Source organism: Lates calcarifer, linkage group LG7_1, assembly GCF_001640805.2.
Source record: "Lates calcarifer isolate ASB-BC8 linkage group LG7_1, TLL_Latcal_v3, whole genome shotgun sequence".
Classification (NCBI taxonomy): domain Eukaryota; kingdom Metazoa; phylum Chordata; class Actinopteri; family Centropomidae; genus Lates; species Lates calcarifer.
The window spans coordinates 21309120-21325328 of NC_066839.1; the positions used below are offsets into that span (position 1 = coordinate 21309120).

Genomic DNA, 16209 nt, shown 5'->3' on the forward strand with positions numbered 1-16209 from the left:
CCTCTTAGAGGGAGAGGGGTGTACCTATAACCCTTTGACACCAGTCTTATACACACCAATTATCTCTGGCTCTTTGAATGACTCATTTTAAGTGTGGCTGCCCGATTAAGTGCTATCACATTTTGATTTGCTAAACAGTGCACATACACAGTCATATTTTTTTTTAGCTAAAGGTAAATAATGGTACTGAATGTGATAACCTTGTGTGGATGGAACTTATGCTTGTTTTGCTGCCATGTATTGTCTCAGCATAGACCTACAGCCTCTTCATTTACTGCAACTACCCCTACTGCTACTGCTGCAACAACTAGTAGCAACTCCTGCTACTACTGCAAAAACATCTGCTGTAACTACTGTAGCACTACCATTAATACTGCTATCACTGCTGAGGCACTGACTGACTGACACTGCTACTTATGCTACTACAACTACTGCTAATGCTGCTACAACTCCTCCTCAAGCTACAATTACATGCAAATCAACTAAGACAGCTATACAGAACCATCAAGTTATTAATGGATTTCTGTCTGTCTATATTCTGATTTTCTCAATAACCGCTGATCCGATTGACTTCAAACTTCACAGGTGTAATTGCCGAGGACCAATGGAAGTGCAGTGTCGATTGTGAAGTTCTTTGGATGAGTGGTTCTCGAGAACGCTTCTTTTCTACATATTACTTGATGTGAGGGGAAAGGTGGATGGCGGTGCAGCACCTGGACAATTTACAGCACACACCTACCAGGGCTTGGAGGCTATTTCCATGCCACAATCACACACTGGGTATGCACATGCTGGTATAAACAGGACTCTGCAGCTAGTTTCTTAGAACTTCTGGATTATGAAATGCAGACTTGCTGCAAGATGGATTAATGCAGGCCAGGTAGTCAGCCTCCACCGACAGGCAGACCAGTATATTATATGTAAGTTTAGGTTAAAGATTCTTGCGACCAAAGTTAAAGCCACATTAAATACTTTTTTTAGCCACATGTAGGCGACAGAATAAGCCCTAAACGCAACATTGACATATTATCGCCTCATAAAGTTGACATGGTGAATGTATTAGCACTCAGTTGTCTACGTACAAATCTAACAGACATAGAGCAACATAAGCCAACTCCTCAGGGAAATGTCTTGTTTTTTAGCTGATAAATGCAGCATTATGTTCACAGGCTAGTGGCTACTTGCTACTGCTGGAGATGAATTTGAATAATAGACCAAAACAATAAAACTGTGGGCTGTGAAACCAGGACAATGAGACAGAGATGTTAAAAAGCTACTTATGACAGAGAGCAGCTGCAGAGTTGAGGACTACTCTTCTTTTTGATCCGTTGATAGCAGCTTTACATTTCTCAATACCAGTGAAAAAGTCTGCTAGAGCAATATTTTAACCTGATTCCAATGAAAACCAAACTGTTTCAGGTAAACTGTTCCTGTAAAATCCAGGTTTGTTTTTCTTGATCCTTGTGTAGCAAACAGCTTCATTCACTCTTTTTTAAAGATATAAACACTTATTTCCAGAAAGTTCCTGAAGATTATTTTTATTATAAACAGGCTGAAATACCCTTAATTCACTTACACTGAAAGAAAATAAAGCTGGGGCGTGTTGCTAGTACTAGCTCTGCTTTGTCCAACTCCCATTACCTTTACGTTATTATCGTCATTATCTTAATTATAATCACCATCATTTTTACAGCACTATTCTTAAGAACCCCGCTGAGGAAAAAGAGGGGAAGCTTTTTAGATTAGTAAACCTCACCTCAAGGAGATGATGCTTTCAAAAAAAATGCTTACTGCAAATCTGCACACTAAACAGCCCAAAAATCCCTTCTGTAAACATAGTGTGAAATCTTGATGACTCATGCTGCTCTCGGGGCAAAACATATTAATTAACACATCTTAGCAAGTTTGAAAAGCTGTTCTGGGGACGACTTGAACTCCAAGGTAAAAGCCACTTGTCAGAAGTCACGCTTTAATTTGTTTCCTGGGTCTTTCACTAATCAGCAAAGTGCTTTCAAATGAAAGGAAAGCTTATGAATGAAGAATCAACACCACAGAAGATGTGAATTCTTCAAAAAGGCACATCACATGACTTCAGTTGATCATCTCATCTCATCTCTCATCATCTCACAGAACAACAACTTTACATTTATCCTTTGACAGATGACAAACATTGTAGAATGTTTGAAAATCTGCAAAATGTACAGTGTTAGTAAAGTGACAGAAGTATCTTACATATATTTTTTTTTGATCCTGAATAACAAGCAACAAGAAGCAAAACGTCTTTCCCCCGATGGACAAAAGCTGCTGTCGTGCTGAAGCGTCTGTGTCGTGCTCAGTGATCCAACAGGAGTGGACCTCTGTAGCTTTAACGCAGCCTGACCCCAGGTTGTTTTAAAATGACCTGCCACTAATAACTCAGACTGGATTAAAACCTCATTAGGCCTCATCAGCATTCCTGACAGTAAAGCACACAACAGCGGACACCCAGGACCTTGTCAAAAACCTGCTGTTGTGACATGTCCTCTCATAATCCACCCAAAACACAAGAACAATGCATCCTTTCTCAGCGGAGTCGGCCAGTCAAAGGGACGATTGAGTTTTCTCTCCCGAGTCAAAACAAGCAGTTAGTGCAGCTTAACTCCATCCAATTTGGCTGCTTTCTCTTCCCCCATCCAGACGGTGTCCTTGAAATATGGACCTTTCTCTTCCCGCTTCTAATTCTGGTTCGGGTTTATGGCCACTAAATGATGCATCTTGTCTGTGTTTACTGCTTTAATCTGACATTTGCTTTCATGCCCTGCAGATGCATGTTTCTACCCCAGAGAGACACTCATTCACAACATATATTTACACTGTTTGGAACTCTTGAACTCTATATAGTTTCATTTTGGCCCAATGGTCACACTGGCTGTTTCTATGCTAAAGACCCAACCCGAGGGAATGTTCTTATCTCTTATAATACATAACTAATAGTGACTAAATTCCTTGCAACATGGTCTTAATTTGAAGTTTAAAGTACTGTTGTGTAATCACCTGTCGATGACTGTTTTTAAAATCCTGACACATGAATGGTGGCTAAATGTCATACAACATGCTGCTTCAAAGATAAAGCTCCTGCAGGATGATAAAGTGTGTCCTCTGTTGTCTGCGTGAGGTGCTTTGGAACCTCTTTTACCTTTCTTTTTTCAGATCAATCAATAACAAAGAAAAGGACCCTCATGCTGTTTTTAAGAAAGAAGTAAAAAAATACATCCAAATCCTGCTCTTTGCTTTTTTACATTGCTTCCTACCATAGACAAAAATGCTATGAACTTGCTCCTGTTACTAAGTAGTACGCTTATTTTTGGCCTTTTCTGAAATATTCAAAATGTCATATGTGTTCATCCAAAGAGGAGGATTACCTGTTGTGGATAAAAAAAAAAAAAAAAAAAGACTGACCTTTAGCCTCTTGGGACAGGCTTCAAAGACACTGGACTCTACACTTCACATGATGTAACCAACAGTGTGTTTCAGGTTAGATGAGGGAGACTGAGTGTCTCAAACCACTGACCCAGGGACTAGGTGAGGTCTTTTGAATATCCTGAGATATCTGAAATCCTCATTTTCAGCCCCTGGCCCCAAACGTGCTGGAGCCTCTCTTTCCCATAATGCAACTGTCCGATAAACCAGGGTCTTAAACTAACAACAGAGACAAACTCCAAAAATGTTTAAATTGCTTTCTGCCTTACTCGAAACATCATTCCTCTTACACACACATTGTTGATGTATTCCTATTTTTGCCTTTCACATTTCTTTATATACTTTTAAACATTTCAGTAAAAGTTTGAAATAACATATATATCCATATGACTTTAATTCCACTCCCCACCCCACTGTACTCATTAAAAAAAAGGCTCTTGCTGAGAACGGCAGCACTCCTCACTCATGACTTAAGTGGCAGGAGTGATATCGCCTGAGACACCGAGCAGCACACAGCATGATGAGCTACTTTCCCACACAGCTTCTTCTCTTTCCAGAGAGTGACGCAGACTCAAGCACCAGATCTGCCCCATTTACCCCCCTTTGGCCTGCAGCTGAAGTAGCAATGACTCAGCCCTGGCGCCCCTCCTTCCACTCCCTTACCCCCTGCCACGGGTGACAGAGAGCCAGGGCCCTGTGTTTCCACGGAGATCATGAGTTCGGTGAATGGTATCAGAAGATGCTGCGCTGCCACGGTCTAAAAGATGCTCATCCCAGGAAGGTGATTTTCAGAATGGAAAAGCAGTTATTCTCCATTTCTCAGGGCTGTGAATGAAGACCACAGTTCATTCCAGAAAAACCTGCTCTTCTAGCTCTCTCTGCCCACCCCCCCCCCCCCCCCCAGATCACTCAGGAGGCTCTGTGTGACAGCCACTAATGACTGACTTGACATCATGGGGACCAGGCGGACAGCCACTCTCAGAGTTTTAGCATACCTGTGGGGCTTAACTCAGCGTAAAACTGTTAAATTGTTATGCTGGTCTTAAAGAGACTGTTTGGAAAGTCATTTGTGCATCCATTTTGCAATATTAGAAAATGTGTTAGTGACCCCAGAAAGCTCCTCCTTTAAAGCTAACTGATCCAGAAGCCAGTCACCACCGTGCTCTGCATTTGAATATCTTATGAATACATTAGACAGTGTGTTTTTAATATCCTCTTCTTTCACTCAGCTGGCTGATTTGACTCCGAGGCGAGAAGCAGAGCGGAGGTAGTTCATTACATAAACGTCTTTCTCTGCCTCCGTGCTCGCCTCATGGACTGTACCAATGCTATAAACTCATATATTAATTACTGCTGTTTTCAAGATGTGCTTGTGTATCTTAACGCCTCCGGCACCATCTGTGTCGAAGTGCACAAGATTGTTGATGTTTAGCAGTGTTTTAAGGTTTTTAACAGGTTTTTAATTTTTTTTTATTTTTAACAGGAAATTTCAATGTCTCCTTGAGAAAATAATTCCAAAAAATAAAAAATAAAAATCCTGTGGGAGAAACAAATATAAAGCACATTGGACTAACAATATCAAACCATAGAAGTAACATTTGTTCATTTAGAAATTGAGCTTTCTGTGCAACAACTGACCCTATGTTCTCAATAAAAGCAAATGTGACACATTAATAAAAGTCCTTGCATCATCTTAAGGCTGTACAGTTTTTTTTTTTTCAAGAAACTATGTTAATATAATTAAAATCTTGCTTTGCCAGCTGCTCTCCACTATATCAAGTGTTTTTCACATTGACAGCCTTCTGATGTACTTCACATATTATAAAGTCTTTTCAGTTTCTGTTTCCATTGCTGCAGAGCTGAATATTTACAGTTCAAAGAAGTCTGGATATTACACTGAAGTCTAACACATCATCTCTCGCAGCCTGTGGGAAAAAAAAAAAGACTGGCAACAGTCTGTTTCCTGGGCTGGGCTTGACACTAACGAGGTACGACATAATCAAGATTACTTCTACTTGATGTTGTGACTCTCACAACAGAGCAGAAAGTGACTGATGTTAAATGTTAGCAGCTTGGGAGAAATGGAGGTTTAAGAAAAGGTCTCTACATGACACCCTAAAGATACTTCTATATGAGAAGATTATTAAACGTGAAGTCAAAGTGTGATGCAACCAAGAGTGTCTCTTTGTTAGTTTGCCCTACCTGGAAAATATCCTGTTTATAACCCAGGGCTTTTTTAAAAATGAAAAAAAAAAAAAAAAAACCTCTCCAAGCCTGAGCCAAGATAATCCTGATGACATCATCAGGAGTTATTTTCTCAGACCTGAAAAGACTTGACAAAGCTCCTCCGGAGCCACGGAATACCAGTAAACTGACGTGTAGAATTGGTGTAATTCCCCTTTAAGGTCAAGGCTTGGCAGTTTGGTAAAGTTTTGCTCATGGATAAATGAAAACCACTTTAGGTGAAAGTAAAGACTTCACTCAGACTCAGAATTTCTTGCATGAGTTGAGAGTTGTACGTGGGTCACTGACTATAAAAGCAAATGTATCTGAGCGGCCCCGCCCCTCTCTGACCTCCACACCCTCACTTTCCATCACTCTGTTCCAGCGTCAAGACGCCACCTGCTACCTGTCGTCTGCTCTCCATGTAATCCTCTCTTGGAGGGAAACATTTGTCTCTCCCTGCATGGACGATTTTACATTTAAAAACAATATAATCATTTCACCAAATTTCATGCGACCTCAGCTGGTTTTTACAGGTGGACTGCCTGTGTATTTGTGTGTGTGTGTGGGAGTTAACCTGTGTGTGTGAAGCTGGTATGAAAGACTACAATAGACCCAGGGTCTGATGAATGTTAAGGGAACTGTCAAAACTGGTCTGACAAGTTTTTTGCTCTTGGCCTACAGATCCAGTGCCTTGCCGGTGGGACTGAGACACAGTGCCATGTCAACTCTGCTTAGACCCAAACAGAGAGAAAAAGGGAGGACCGATGCAGTCACTGGCACCTGTATGTGGACAACATCCAAGCATAGATTGGAATGACCATAACCATACTTTTGTCATCAAATGACAATGGACAGTACAAGAGATTTGCTTATAGTGACAGATTATATCATTTTTTAAATGAGATTTGAGCTGTTTTAGCTCATTGTGTTGTTTTCTGGCCACAAACTGGTCTGACAAAACCAAACTTAATTCTGTCTTTTTTGAAACAAACGTACACCTTTGCAGGAACCTAACTCATCCAATCTGATCGATGTAATTCTGTACAAGCTCTCCAGGGAGAACATCGCAAAAGCTGCAGCGATGATTCCAATTCACTGCAAACACTTCAGGTGGAGGCGGATGAAATACCCTTGAACCAACTGTGTTTGAAAATACAGTTTTAAAGAGCCTGGCAGAGGACAGAGTGCTTGCTGCATAACAATGCTGGTCGAGGCAGGGACACCTTTAGTGACCATGCAGGGAGGTCAAAGGCGGCTCTGTTTGAAAGCAATTAGCCAGGCCTGATTTCAAGGAGACCTAGTCTGGATCTTTCATGTTCTATAGGGCTGACAGCTCGAGAGGTGATGGGATGATTATTAATACATAATGCTTTCACTGCTGACAGCTCAACACAGCCATCAAACTTCCCCTCATTATTTTCCAGTTCAAGGACCCCAATATCATATATTCACATCAGTTCTCCAGATCAACAGAGAGGTATCAAATCCAATTCCCTTTGCCTCAAAGCTTTTTTTTTTTTCTCTTGAGTGTAACAGTCAATAGTGGGGTCTGATAGAAATGTGCTCATCAAATGATGGTGGGATGTGCTCGGCCATAAAGGAAGCACATTAGATGTCAATAAGAATTTCTTCAGTTAATAGAGTCCCTTCTTGAATTCTCTGAGTGCTGTTTTTTGGTGTGTGATTTGCAGAGTGCCTCATCCACATTTAACAGGTTAAGTATAGCCCTCTGTGAAGCTGAGGAATCAGAATCACAGCAGAAGGTCAGCGATGGAAATTGCATTCATGCTACACTGACATGCACGCACGACACACACTGTGCATGATTGCCCCGCCGATGTCTCCTGACAGTTCGTTTTAACCTGCAGTGGTGTTCCACGCTGCACACTCACATATAACATCAAAATGCCATTCAGTGGTGTAACAGATGCAGAAATCACTGGTCAGCTTTGTTACATAATTGTTAAGCCAGCAGGGACCCCGCTTATTGAAGAAGCACTCAGCTTTCCTGTGTCAGTCACCAAATTAGGGAGCAGGGCTGGCAGCCTATCATCAGTGGCTCTTAGCACACTCCCTGATTTCTTCAAGTCAGCTAGAATTGGGTCTGCAATAGCCATATTTATTTTCCCTCATGGAGGGCAAGAATAGAGTCATTTTCACTCTATTGTACCATGGACTCAATTTACATAATCATACATCAGTAATAGTGAAATAATGGCCCTGTTCAAACTGCGCACTAAACTGCATCTTGGGGTGATCCTAACCCTGACCCTTTTACTGAGCACGTCACTGAATGCACCCAAAACACAGAAGGCTTACTCAATCTCTCAATGCAGGAAGGAAAGCAACATGGATGAATTCCTCTGTTGCTGTACATGTAATTTTATTTCACAGTCAGAGTCCATCCAATACTGAATATTTGATGGTGTTACTGATATTGATTACTGGCAGACTTGACAGCAGAATGTCAGCTATATTCATCTACTTCATTAATGAACAAATATTTATGATAAAACAAATCTGTGACCAACATATGCACTGAGTGGGAAGTTTTGCAGTTGTTATTGATAATTTTTGGCAGTTATTAACCAATCTAGGTGAGTTTTTCATCACAGTGATCAAAAAAATCTGTATAATCAATGATGCCATAAAGCAGACCTGGATAATTCACCTGCAAAAGCCTCACAGAACCAGAGACACTGAAAGTCTCCCTAGGTTTAAACAGTACATCATTCTCTGACAGAGAAAATGTGAAAAATGCACATCCAACAGACCAAGTCAGACTCCCCTCATTTTACCTCGTAGGGATCGTCTCACCGGACTCATTCAGATCCAAAGGCTCAAGTCAAATTCTGAGGTGTTCAGGGACTCATCTGACCACATATGAAAAGCCACAGCAATCCTCTTCTCTGGCTTCACTCCCAAATCAAATGTCTGCTTCCTCTTTTCACCTGTTTTTCCATAGATAACATAAAATATGAGCAGCGAAGCAAGTACGATCACAAGCTATCAGTTGTATTTTAATACAAGGTATGAACTTTAATTTCCTCCTCTGTCTCTCAGAAACTAGGTCGTGTTGTTGAAGGTCAGAATGATTAGCTGGGGAGATGGGAAACAGCAGTATGATTCAAACAGTGACATGGAACATAAAGTAAATATGTACTGCTGCTTGACTCTGCCAAAACCATGTATTCAACCGCAGACTCAGCCTCTTGATTTAAAATCCTTAACTGTTCACAAGAAACACAGGGCCCAGTTGTTTGTAATAAACATCCCAGGCTGCCAAATAAGAACATTTGTTGACTTACTGTGGCAATCATAATTACTGTGACAATACACAGCAGGCCAGCATGTGTGTGAGGGATGTAATGTGATGTGAGGTGGCGTGGTGGGATGGAGCTTAACGCTTTGTGACACAGACTTGTTTCAGGGAGGTCGCTGGAAATAAATGACAGGGCCCAAAAACCAGGAGAAAATCTCTGTGAGTTTGTAAATAAATCTTGGTTTTGTTCACAGACCATTTTCATCTGAACCCACTTAATCAGAGTAAATCCCCGAGATCCGCCTAGCTGCATGATGTACAGCCTGATATCCTCATTCTTAATTGCAGAATTTCCTGAAATCTGCAGAATTCATTGCCTAGGCAGCCAGATGAAGTCATAAAAAAAAAAGAAGGAAAAAAAAAACGCCAGGCTTGTCCAAATCTCTTTTGCTGGTGAGCTGTGTTGTAATGATGCTATCTAACTCCGGCTCAGCACATGGACTGTCAGAGAGAATAGGCTGTGAAACAAACAGGCACAGGCCAGATGAGGAATGAAAGCACTGGTACTTGTTATAATGTACACGCTTGGCTTTGCTTATCCGCTGCCTCGCTGACCTTTTTGCTACAAGCAGCTGCGAGGCATGTCTTTTCAAATGCATGACCAGGCTAAGCAGAGATATGCGTGTGCATACACTATGGCTTTATCGTTTATCTTAATAAAACAAAGACTGTGGAGTAAAAAGGCACAGAGCTGATTGCGGCAAGAACCCAGCACGGTTGCTCTGGATATTTACAGGGGCTACTAAGCAGCCAAACGGCCTTCCACCTCTTTGCTTCCTTTAAATGTCAAAGCACAGCCTAAGGGCTCTGAGCTCCAATCTGAAACCATGATTGGACATCTGAGCTCCACAGGGATTGATAAGTGAGATAATTCACAAAATGCACTGTGCTGTGGACTGATGGCACACACCGGGTCAGAATCCTGAGGCACTGCTATTATTTTGAGGTTTCAACCCCAACAGTCACACTTATCTGTGGCGTCACACCGAGGCAGCTGCTCCTAACACTGCTCCCATTCCCTTATCATCAGCGAATAAATCTGAGCTTTGGCATTTGACGTGAGAAATAGAATTTCAAATTAAACTCACCACTGCCATTTTGCAGAACATAAGGACATATGATGACGGAGGGCTGGCATCATAAACATCCATTTATTATAGAAATACCTCTGTCATCAGGAAGATGATCATATTAATCAGTGTTCATATGCTCTTTAATCACAGTCTTGGACAGGATCCATCCCAGGGAAATCATATCCAGGGCCCCTCCAGCCGCCTCTGTAATTTTGCACAGAGCAGTCTAGTCCAACACAGTGCTGATTGCCAACAGATCTAGGCCTGGCCTGCAGCTCTCCAAGACACCATACAGTTAAATCAGATCACAGCCTAAGATGAGTCCAACAAGCACTGAAAATGACCCCATTCAGACTGCTGTGGACAGTAGCGTGAGGTGCTGAATGTGCTCCTTCGTTGATGCAGACGCAGTGCTGAGTACCTCAAATCTGTGTTCAGTACTCTGCCAGATGAAGTGACACCATTCCAAGTTTAGATATTTCAGCACTGGCCTGGTGTTTTGATATTTCATTTAGCAAGAAGACAGAAAACAATCTGCGCATCAAGTGGGATGAATCTGCAAGAGTACAAACACACCTCACTCTATGGGGGATCAACCTCATCTCAGAAGTGAGAATAAGCTATCTGGAAATGACAACCAACAAAAACTAAAAGCAAACAAACAAAAAACAGCTCCACTGACCCCTCAGTTCAAACTCTACTCATTTCAGATCTTATGTAAGGCACATATAATATTTTGGTTGGTTATCCAACTAAGGCTACTAAAGCACAGTATCTACTGATGTGATAAGTCAAGTCAAGTAAATTTTGTTTATATAGCTCCAAATCATAACAAACTGTCTCTGGTCACTTTTCATATAGAGCAGGTCTAGACTGTACTCGTTGTAATATTTAGACTTGGTGACAGACTCAGGCTGGGCAGCCATTTGCCTCGACCACTTGGATTGAGAGAGAGAGAGAGAGAGAGAGACAGCACAATGCATATTCCACAGAGAGATGTAAGGTAACTGTTACGCGCCATATGTTATCCAGACTCCCACTCTCTTAGTGGGGCCAAAATATACAGCAGATGTGTAAAAATCTTTTTAAAGACATTTATATTTAGGTGAAATTGTCCATGATGCCAAATACATTTTCAAACAAGTGACATAACAGCCAAGCAGAATTCAGGAGAAGTGTACTGGGTGATCCCTGTGGCTCTGGGCTCTTTAGTTTTAGATTATTAGTTGATTAAACAAGCAATCTGAATATGTGTTATTAGTTCTGGGATGTTTATTTTTTTGTCATTTTATAATCCAAACAATGAATTAATTAGTGAAGAAATTAATCACCACATTATCAGTAATGGAAATATTGGTACATGACTGTATGTATTGCACTGCATGGACTGTGTTTAGGAGAAAGGGAGTTGACAGGACCAGGTAAATCTGGCCCTGGGCACAGACATAAAGCCAAGCACCCAGGCCTCCCATCTAAAACAGAATATATATGACAGTGTCAGTCCTAATGGAGTGAGATTATTTTAACAGCCTCAAAGATATTTAGAGTGAAATAACTGATGGGAAATTAGGAGAAAGGAACATCTCCAATGAAGCAGTGAAACCTAATGCTGAAAGATATTCATGCTTAGGTCACATTCATGTTGGCAGTTATGTGGTATAAGGTATACGCTCTGACAGTTTTTTTAATCCCACTGATCTAATAAATGCCTGCTTTAAAGCTCCACCTAGCAACACCTAATTCTGCTGAAAAAACAAAACAACCAAAAAAAAAAACCTGGATGGTGATAACAACCTTACACAGAAAGCACAGAAACTCATTTTAAAGGGCATTCGGTTTGAGACAATCGCATGCATCTGCTGGACATAGAGCAGTGCATAGCCGGAGTAAATGCACCTGGTGATAAGGGATAAGACTGGAACGCCCAGCCAACTCAGCAGCAGCCCTGTAATCAAGGGGAACGGCCTGATGCTGGCAGGCGCGCTTGTGATGAGCAACCACCAGGCCAGACACTCCAGACAGGCCTCCAGCCAGACGGCATGTGGAAGGAAAAAAAAAAAAAAAAAAGATTGCACAAAAGCCTACTTAGTGGCTGACTGTAGTTTTGGGGATTGGCTTTTTTCATGTCTGTCATCAGCAGTGAACTCTTCTATCGCTCATCTGTCTGCTATGAGCTCACTTGATGTCTTCTTTATGCACAGACAAAAAGCGAATGACAGGACGTGACGGGAACCAAACGGCAGCGCACAAACGCTCACAACTGGGTGTGTCACTTCACACTTAACAAAAACACACACTAGGCACATTTGTCCTGGAGGAATATTTTGTAGTTCTATTAGCTCATGTGTATCACTGCATAGAAAGCGTTGATCCTTTAAATGATTGGCCTCCTGAGCCACATCTTTTCATTTTTACATTCTGTTAACTTATGGAAGCAGCTAACTGATTATGATAAATGACTACTAAACACAGAGAGACGAGCAGTGACTCCATCTCTATGGCATTTATGGATATTGTGTGATTTAAAAAATATGTCATGCTTTTGAAACAATTTCAGAGATGGTTCGCCACAACTCACTGCCTGTAACAATCTGTTTAGATCAACTTTGTAACTATGATTTATTATCGAGTGTCATGTAAAAGCTGTTTGCAAGCGCTAAAAAGCTGTCGAGTCTAACGAGAGTATTCCCAGACTCATTGTGGCGCAGACTCATTGTGCCCCCCCCCCCCCCCCCGAACAGTTTTCAACCAAAAACCTCGCTGAGTGATCAGCTGCTTGCAGAAACAAAGCCAGGTCTCGGGTTGCCTGGCTGAACTCAGACACAGATCGGCTCCCAGCTCCCTCTGCCCTACAAAGGCATATCCACTGTCCTTTGTCCTACCTATGTCCCCCCCTCAGTCGCTGCTGGCTTCCAGGGTAAGTGACTGGCCATAATCACCGGGCACAGAGTCAGATTCACGGCATGGTAATGCTGGAACACCTGCTAGATAAACAAGAGGCATCCCAGAGAGAGCAGGGCCTAAATCCTCTTCCCCATTCTTTTCTGAGGGAGGAGGATAATAACGACGCCAGGGTTTACGAATGACCAAATATGACCTTTGACCGAGGACAGAGAATTGCAGGAGGGCTTGCCGAGGTGGGAGATGCTGCCATTTGCCACTGTGCTTGTTCCAAGTTTAAGTTATAATCCACCAGTGATGGTGCTTTCAGAGCTTTTCAAAATACCCCGGTTTTACATTGTATTTGATTATTAACTAGGTAAAGTAATAAATAAATAAAATCCTCTATTATGGTAAATGTATTGTGTCTGTGTGTGGCTCTTCCTGTGTATTAAAAACCTGAAAAATCAAGATGCTTAAATCACATTGCTGGAAAATTATGTTAAAAATCTGTCCTGCTCACTGATTAGCAACCCAGAAATGTTAGACAGATTCACACCATCTCAAAGCAAATACCATCATACATCCAATTTTTAATTTTAAAACTTGAAACAAAACTGACACACTGGATTAATTTGGTGTAAAAGCAGTGGTATGGCTTAATGTGGACCCTCTCAGGTTCCTCCTAACATTATTGTCCAGCCATGCTTCATCACCTATATTTCCCCATTTTTGTGGGTTTTTTTTGTGAAGAAGGGAGTGTGTTCTAAAAAATGTCAAAGTCTCATTTGACACCAACATTCAGTGAATGAATTATGGAGGAATCCAATCACAGGAGAGACAGAGGTGCCAGTTTCTCTGCCACAGAAGCAGACTAGAATCCCTCACAGCCGCAAGACTATTTCAGTCAGGGCCGTGACTTTCGCTTTCCCTCAACTCGACTTTTTCTCTCTCCACCTGTGCAAAAAAACCCACAGCTGACAGCACAAGTTCACAACACCTCTCAGTGAGCTGTCAAAAGTCTGGGAAATGTAGGAAAACGCTTATTTAAAGAAGGCTGAGGGACAACAGTTATTATCCCAAAATAAATTAGAATATTTCATCAAATAAATTCACAGAATAAATAAACTGTTGCAGTGGACGTCAGAGCCTGAAAATACAACAGTGCAGACAGAGTATCTGAGTGTGGTTTTCTTTCAAGTCCATGTTGAAATTCATAAATCTTAACAGAAATGTTTATTGAAATAAACACACCTGCAGTTTCTTTGGAGATTTCAGATGCTGTCTATGATATTATTTGTTTTAGGTGGAAAGACTGTTTGTACATGGCAGTATGTCTGTGAGTGTTGCGTGAACAAAGCTTCATTCTTCAACAGTCTGAGCGCTGGCTCACTATCATTGTAATGATGTCATTATTGAGAGATAATTAGCCTTGAAAATGTATCTTGGGAAACAATCTCATAGCTTGTACTTTCTCCTTCGAGCAAAGTGTCTCTGTTTTGCTGCCAACTATATATTGGACTTGATAATGACTCTTTTCTTCTTTGGCTGGTTACAGAAATTTACTTCACAATATCCAGTGTGATCACTTTGCCTTAGTGTGGGTAATACGAATAACAGACACTCTAATGAGATGTCAGAGATCATCATTGAAGCTGGGGAGAAAATAACGGTGATATTGAGAAGGACTTCAAAACACTACTATGAGCTGAGAAACATAATACACCCAGCATGCTCAAGGTGGCACCTCGTGGCATTAAGCAATCTAGAAAGGTATTTTTTCTAACAGCTCTATTAGCTGTATAATGTTTTCTCATTTTGGCTGTTTCATGGCTTTGTGGCAAGCTTATGGAGAGAGCTGCTTAAAACGAGAGAAGCAGGGAATGGTTACATAAACCTGCAGGCTGTGCAGATGAATCACTTTCCCTACTGGGTAAAAAAGAAGAATTTGGAAAGTATTGTACCTCCTTGAAGTAGCAAACTGATTAAAGTTTGGACGCTAGCCAGACAAAAAGAAAGAAAAAAAAAAAAAACTCAACTTGTACTTAACTGTTTTTTCTTTGCTCAGAATCATATTTCTATTTTCTTTGAGATGGAGAAAGGAGCAGGTACAGAGAAGCTGTTAAAGCAGTTCTTTACAGAGAAGAAATTTAAAAAAGGAATAAAAAGCTGTTCCTTAACCTATCCCTGCTGCAAATACCACGCTCTGGTCAAATAAATTCTCAGCCTCCACATGGAAATAATCAGCAGCCAATGCCTTGAACACATTGTGTTGTCTGCTAAAATGCACACAACTGCCATTAGTCACACAGGGACAATTAAAAAAGCCGTGCCAGCCTGTCCTTTGTAAATCTGTCTGAACTGCCTTAATCCTTCACTATTAAACTCAAGAATAGTTGGTGGGACCATTCATATCTGTATAGACGGCCGCTCTGCGCCGCGGACTAGCAGAGCTGTGTGGATTCAGGCTCAGAAAGAAGCAGCAGGGGGTTGGGGGCTGGGTGTGGGTGTGGGTGGGGTGGGGGGGATGGGGGGGGGGGGGGGGGGGGTGTTTGTGATGCAGATTCCCTTCTACAAGAGGACCACCAGCAGTGTGGATCACAAACACACACATACACACTCATACAGTACGTTGGTTTGTCAGTCTATCAGGCAGAGGCTGGCCTTGTAGAAGTTAGTGTTGTCCCCCTGCTGATGTGATGGAACGAGGTTCAGGATTTTACCCAGCAGACTGCAGAGATGTCAATCTGCCGCAGCCTGCATTAACAAGCCAATGAAAGAAATGAATTTATATTGGTGTTAATTAGGGCTGAATCAAAACTTAATACTTTTTTGCACAGACTGAAATATGTCTGTAGTACACAGAGTGTTGCTGTCATATATCCAAAAACACAACACAAAATAAATGTCTAGTCCGATTCATACTCTAATCTGTTCTTTTCTTCCACAGTTCTCTGATTTAAATTCTGGATTGATTAATTCATTAAGCACAAGAACTTTTCCCAAATGAACACACACACACACACGAGTCAAGATTTTCACACATACAAACCTGAGATACTAGGCAAGATTATACACAGACAAACTCTCCTCTCCTAACAAAGTCCAAATAACATAACAGCATCATGTGAGACTGGGCCAAAGCAGCTTATAGTTGTGTACCAAAGCGAGTGACGGAGAGCTTCCAAATTGAGAGATGAAGCCTGACATCCTGATTAAAGCCAGCAAGGTGTCACATCATTGTCAGCC

The 16209-nt window shown here is 41.5% G+C and overlaps 1 protein-coding gene across 7 annotated transcripts in view; it reads right to left on the minus strand.

Moving 5' to 3' along the window:
- epha7 (eph receptor A7) overlaps positions 1-16209 on the minus strand; it is an 85649-nt gene that overhangs the window by 25005 nt on the left and 44435 nt on the right. The gene's annotated exons all lie outside the window — the stretch shown is intronic.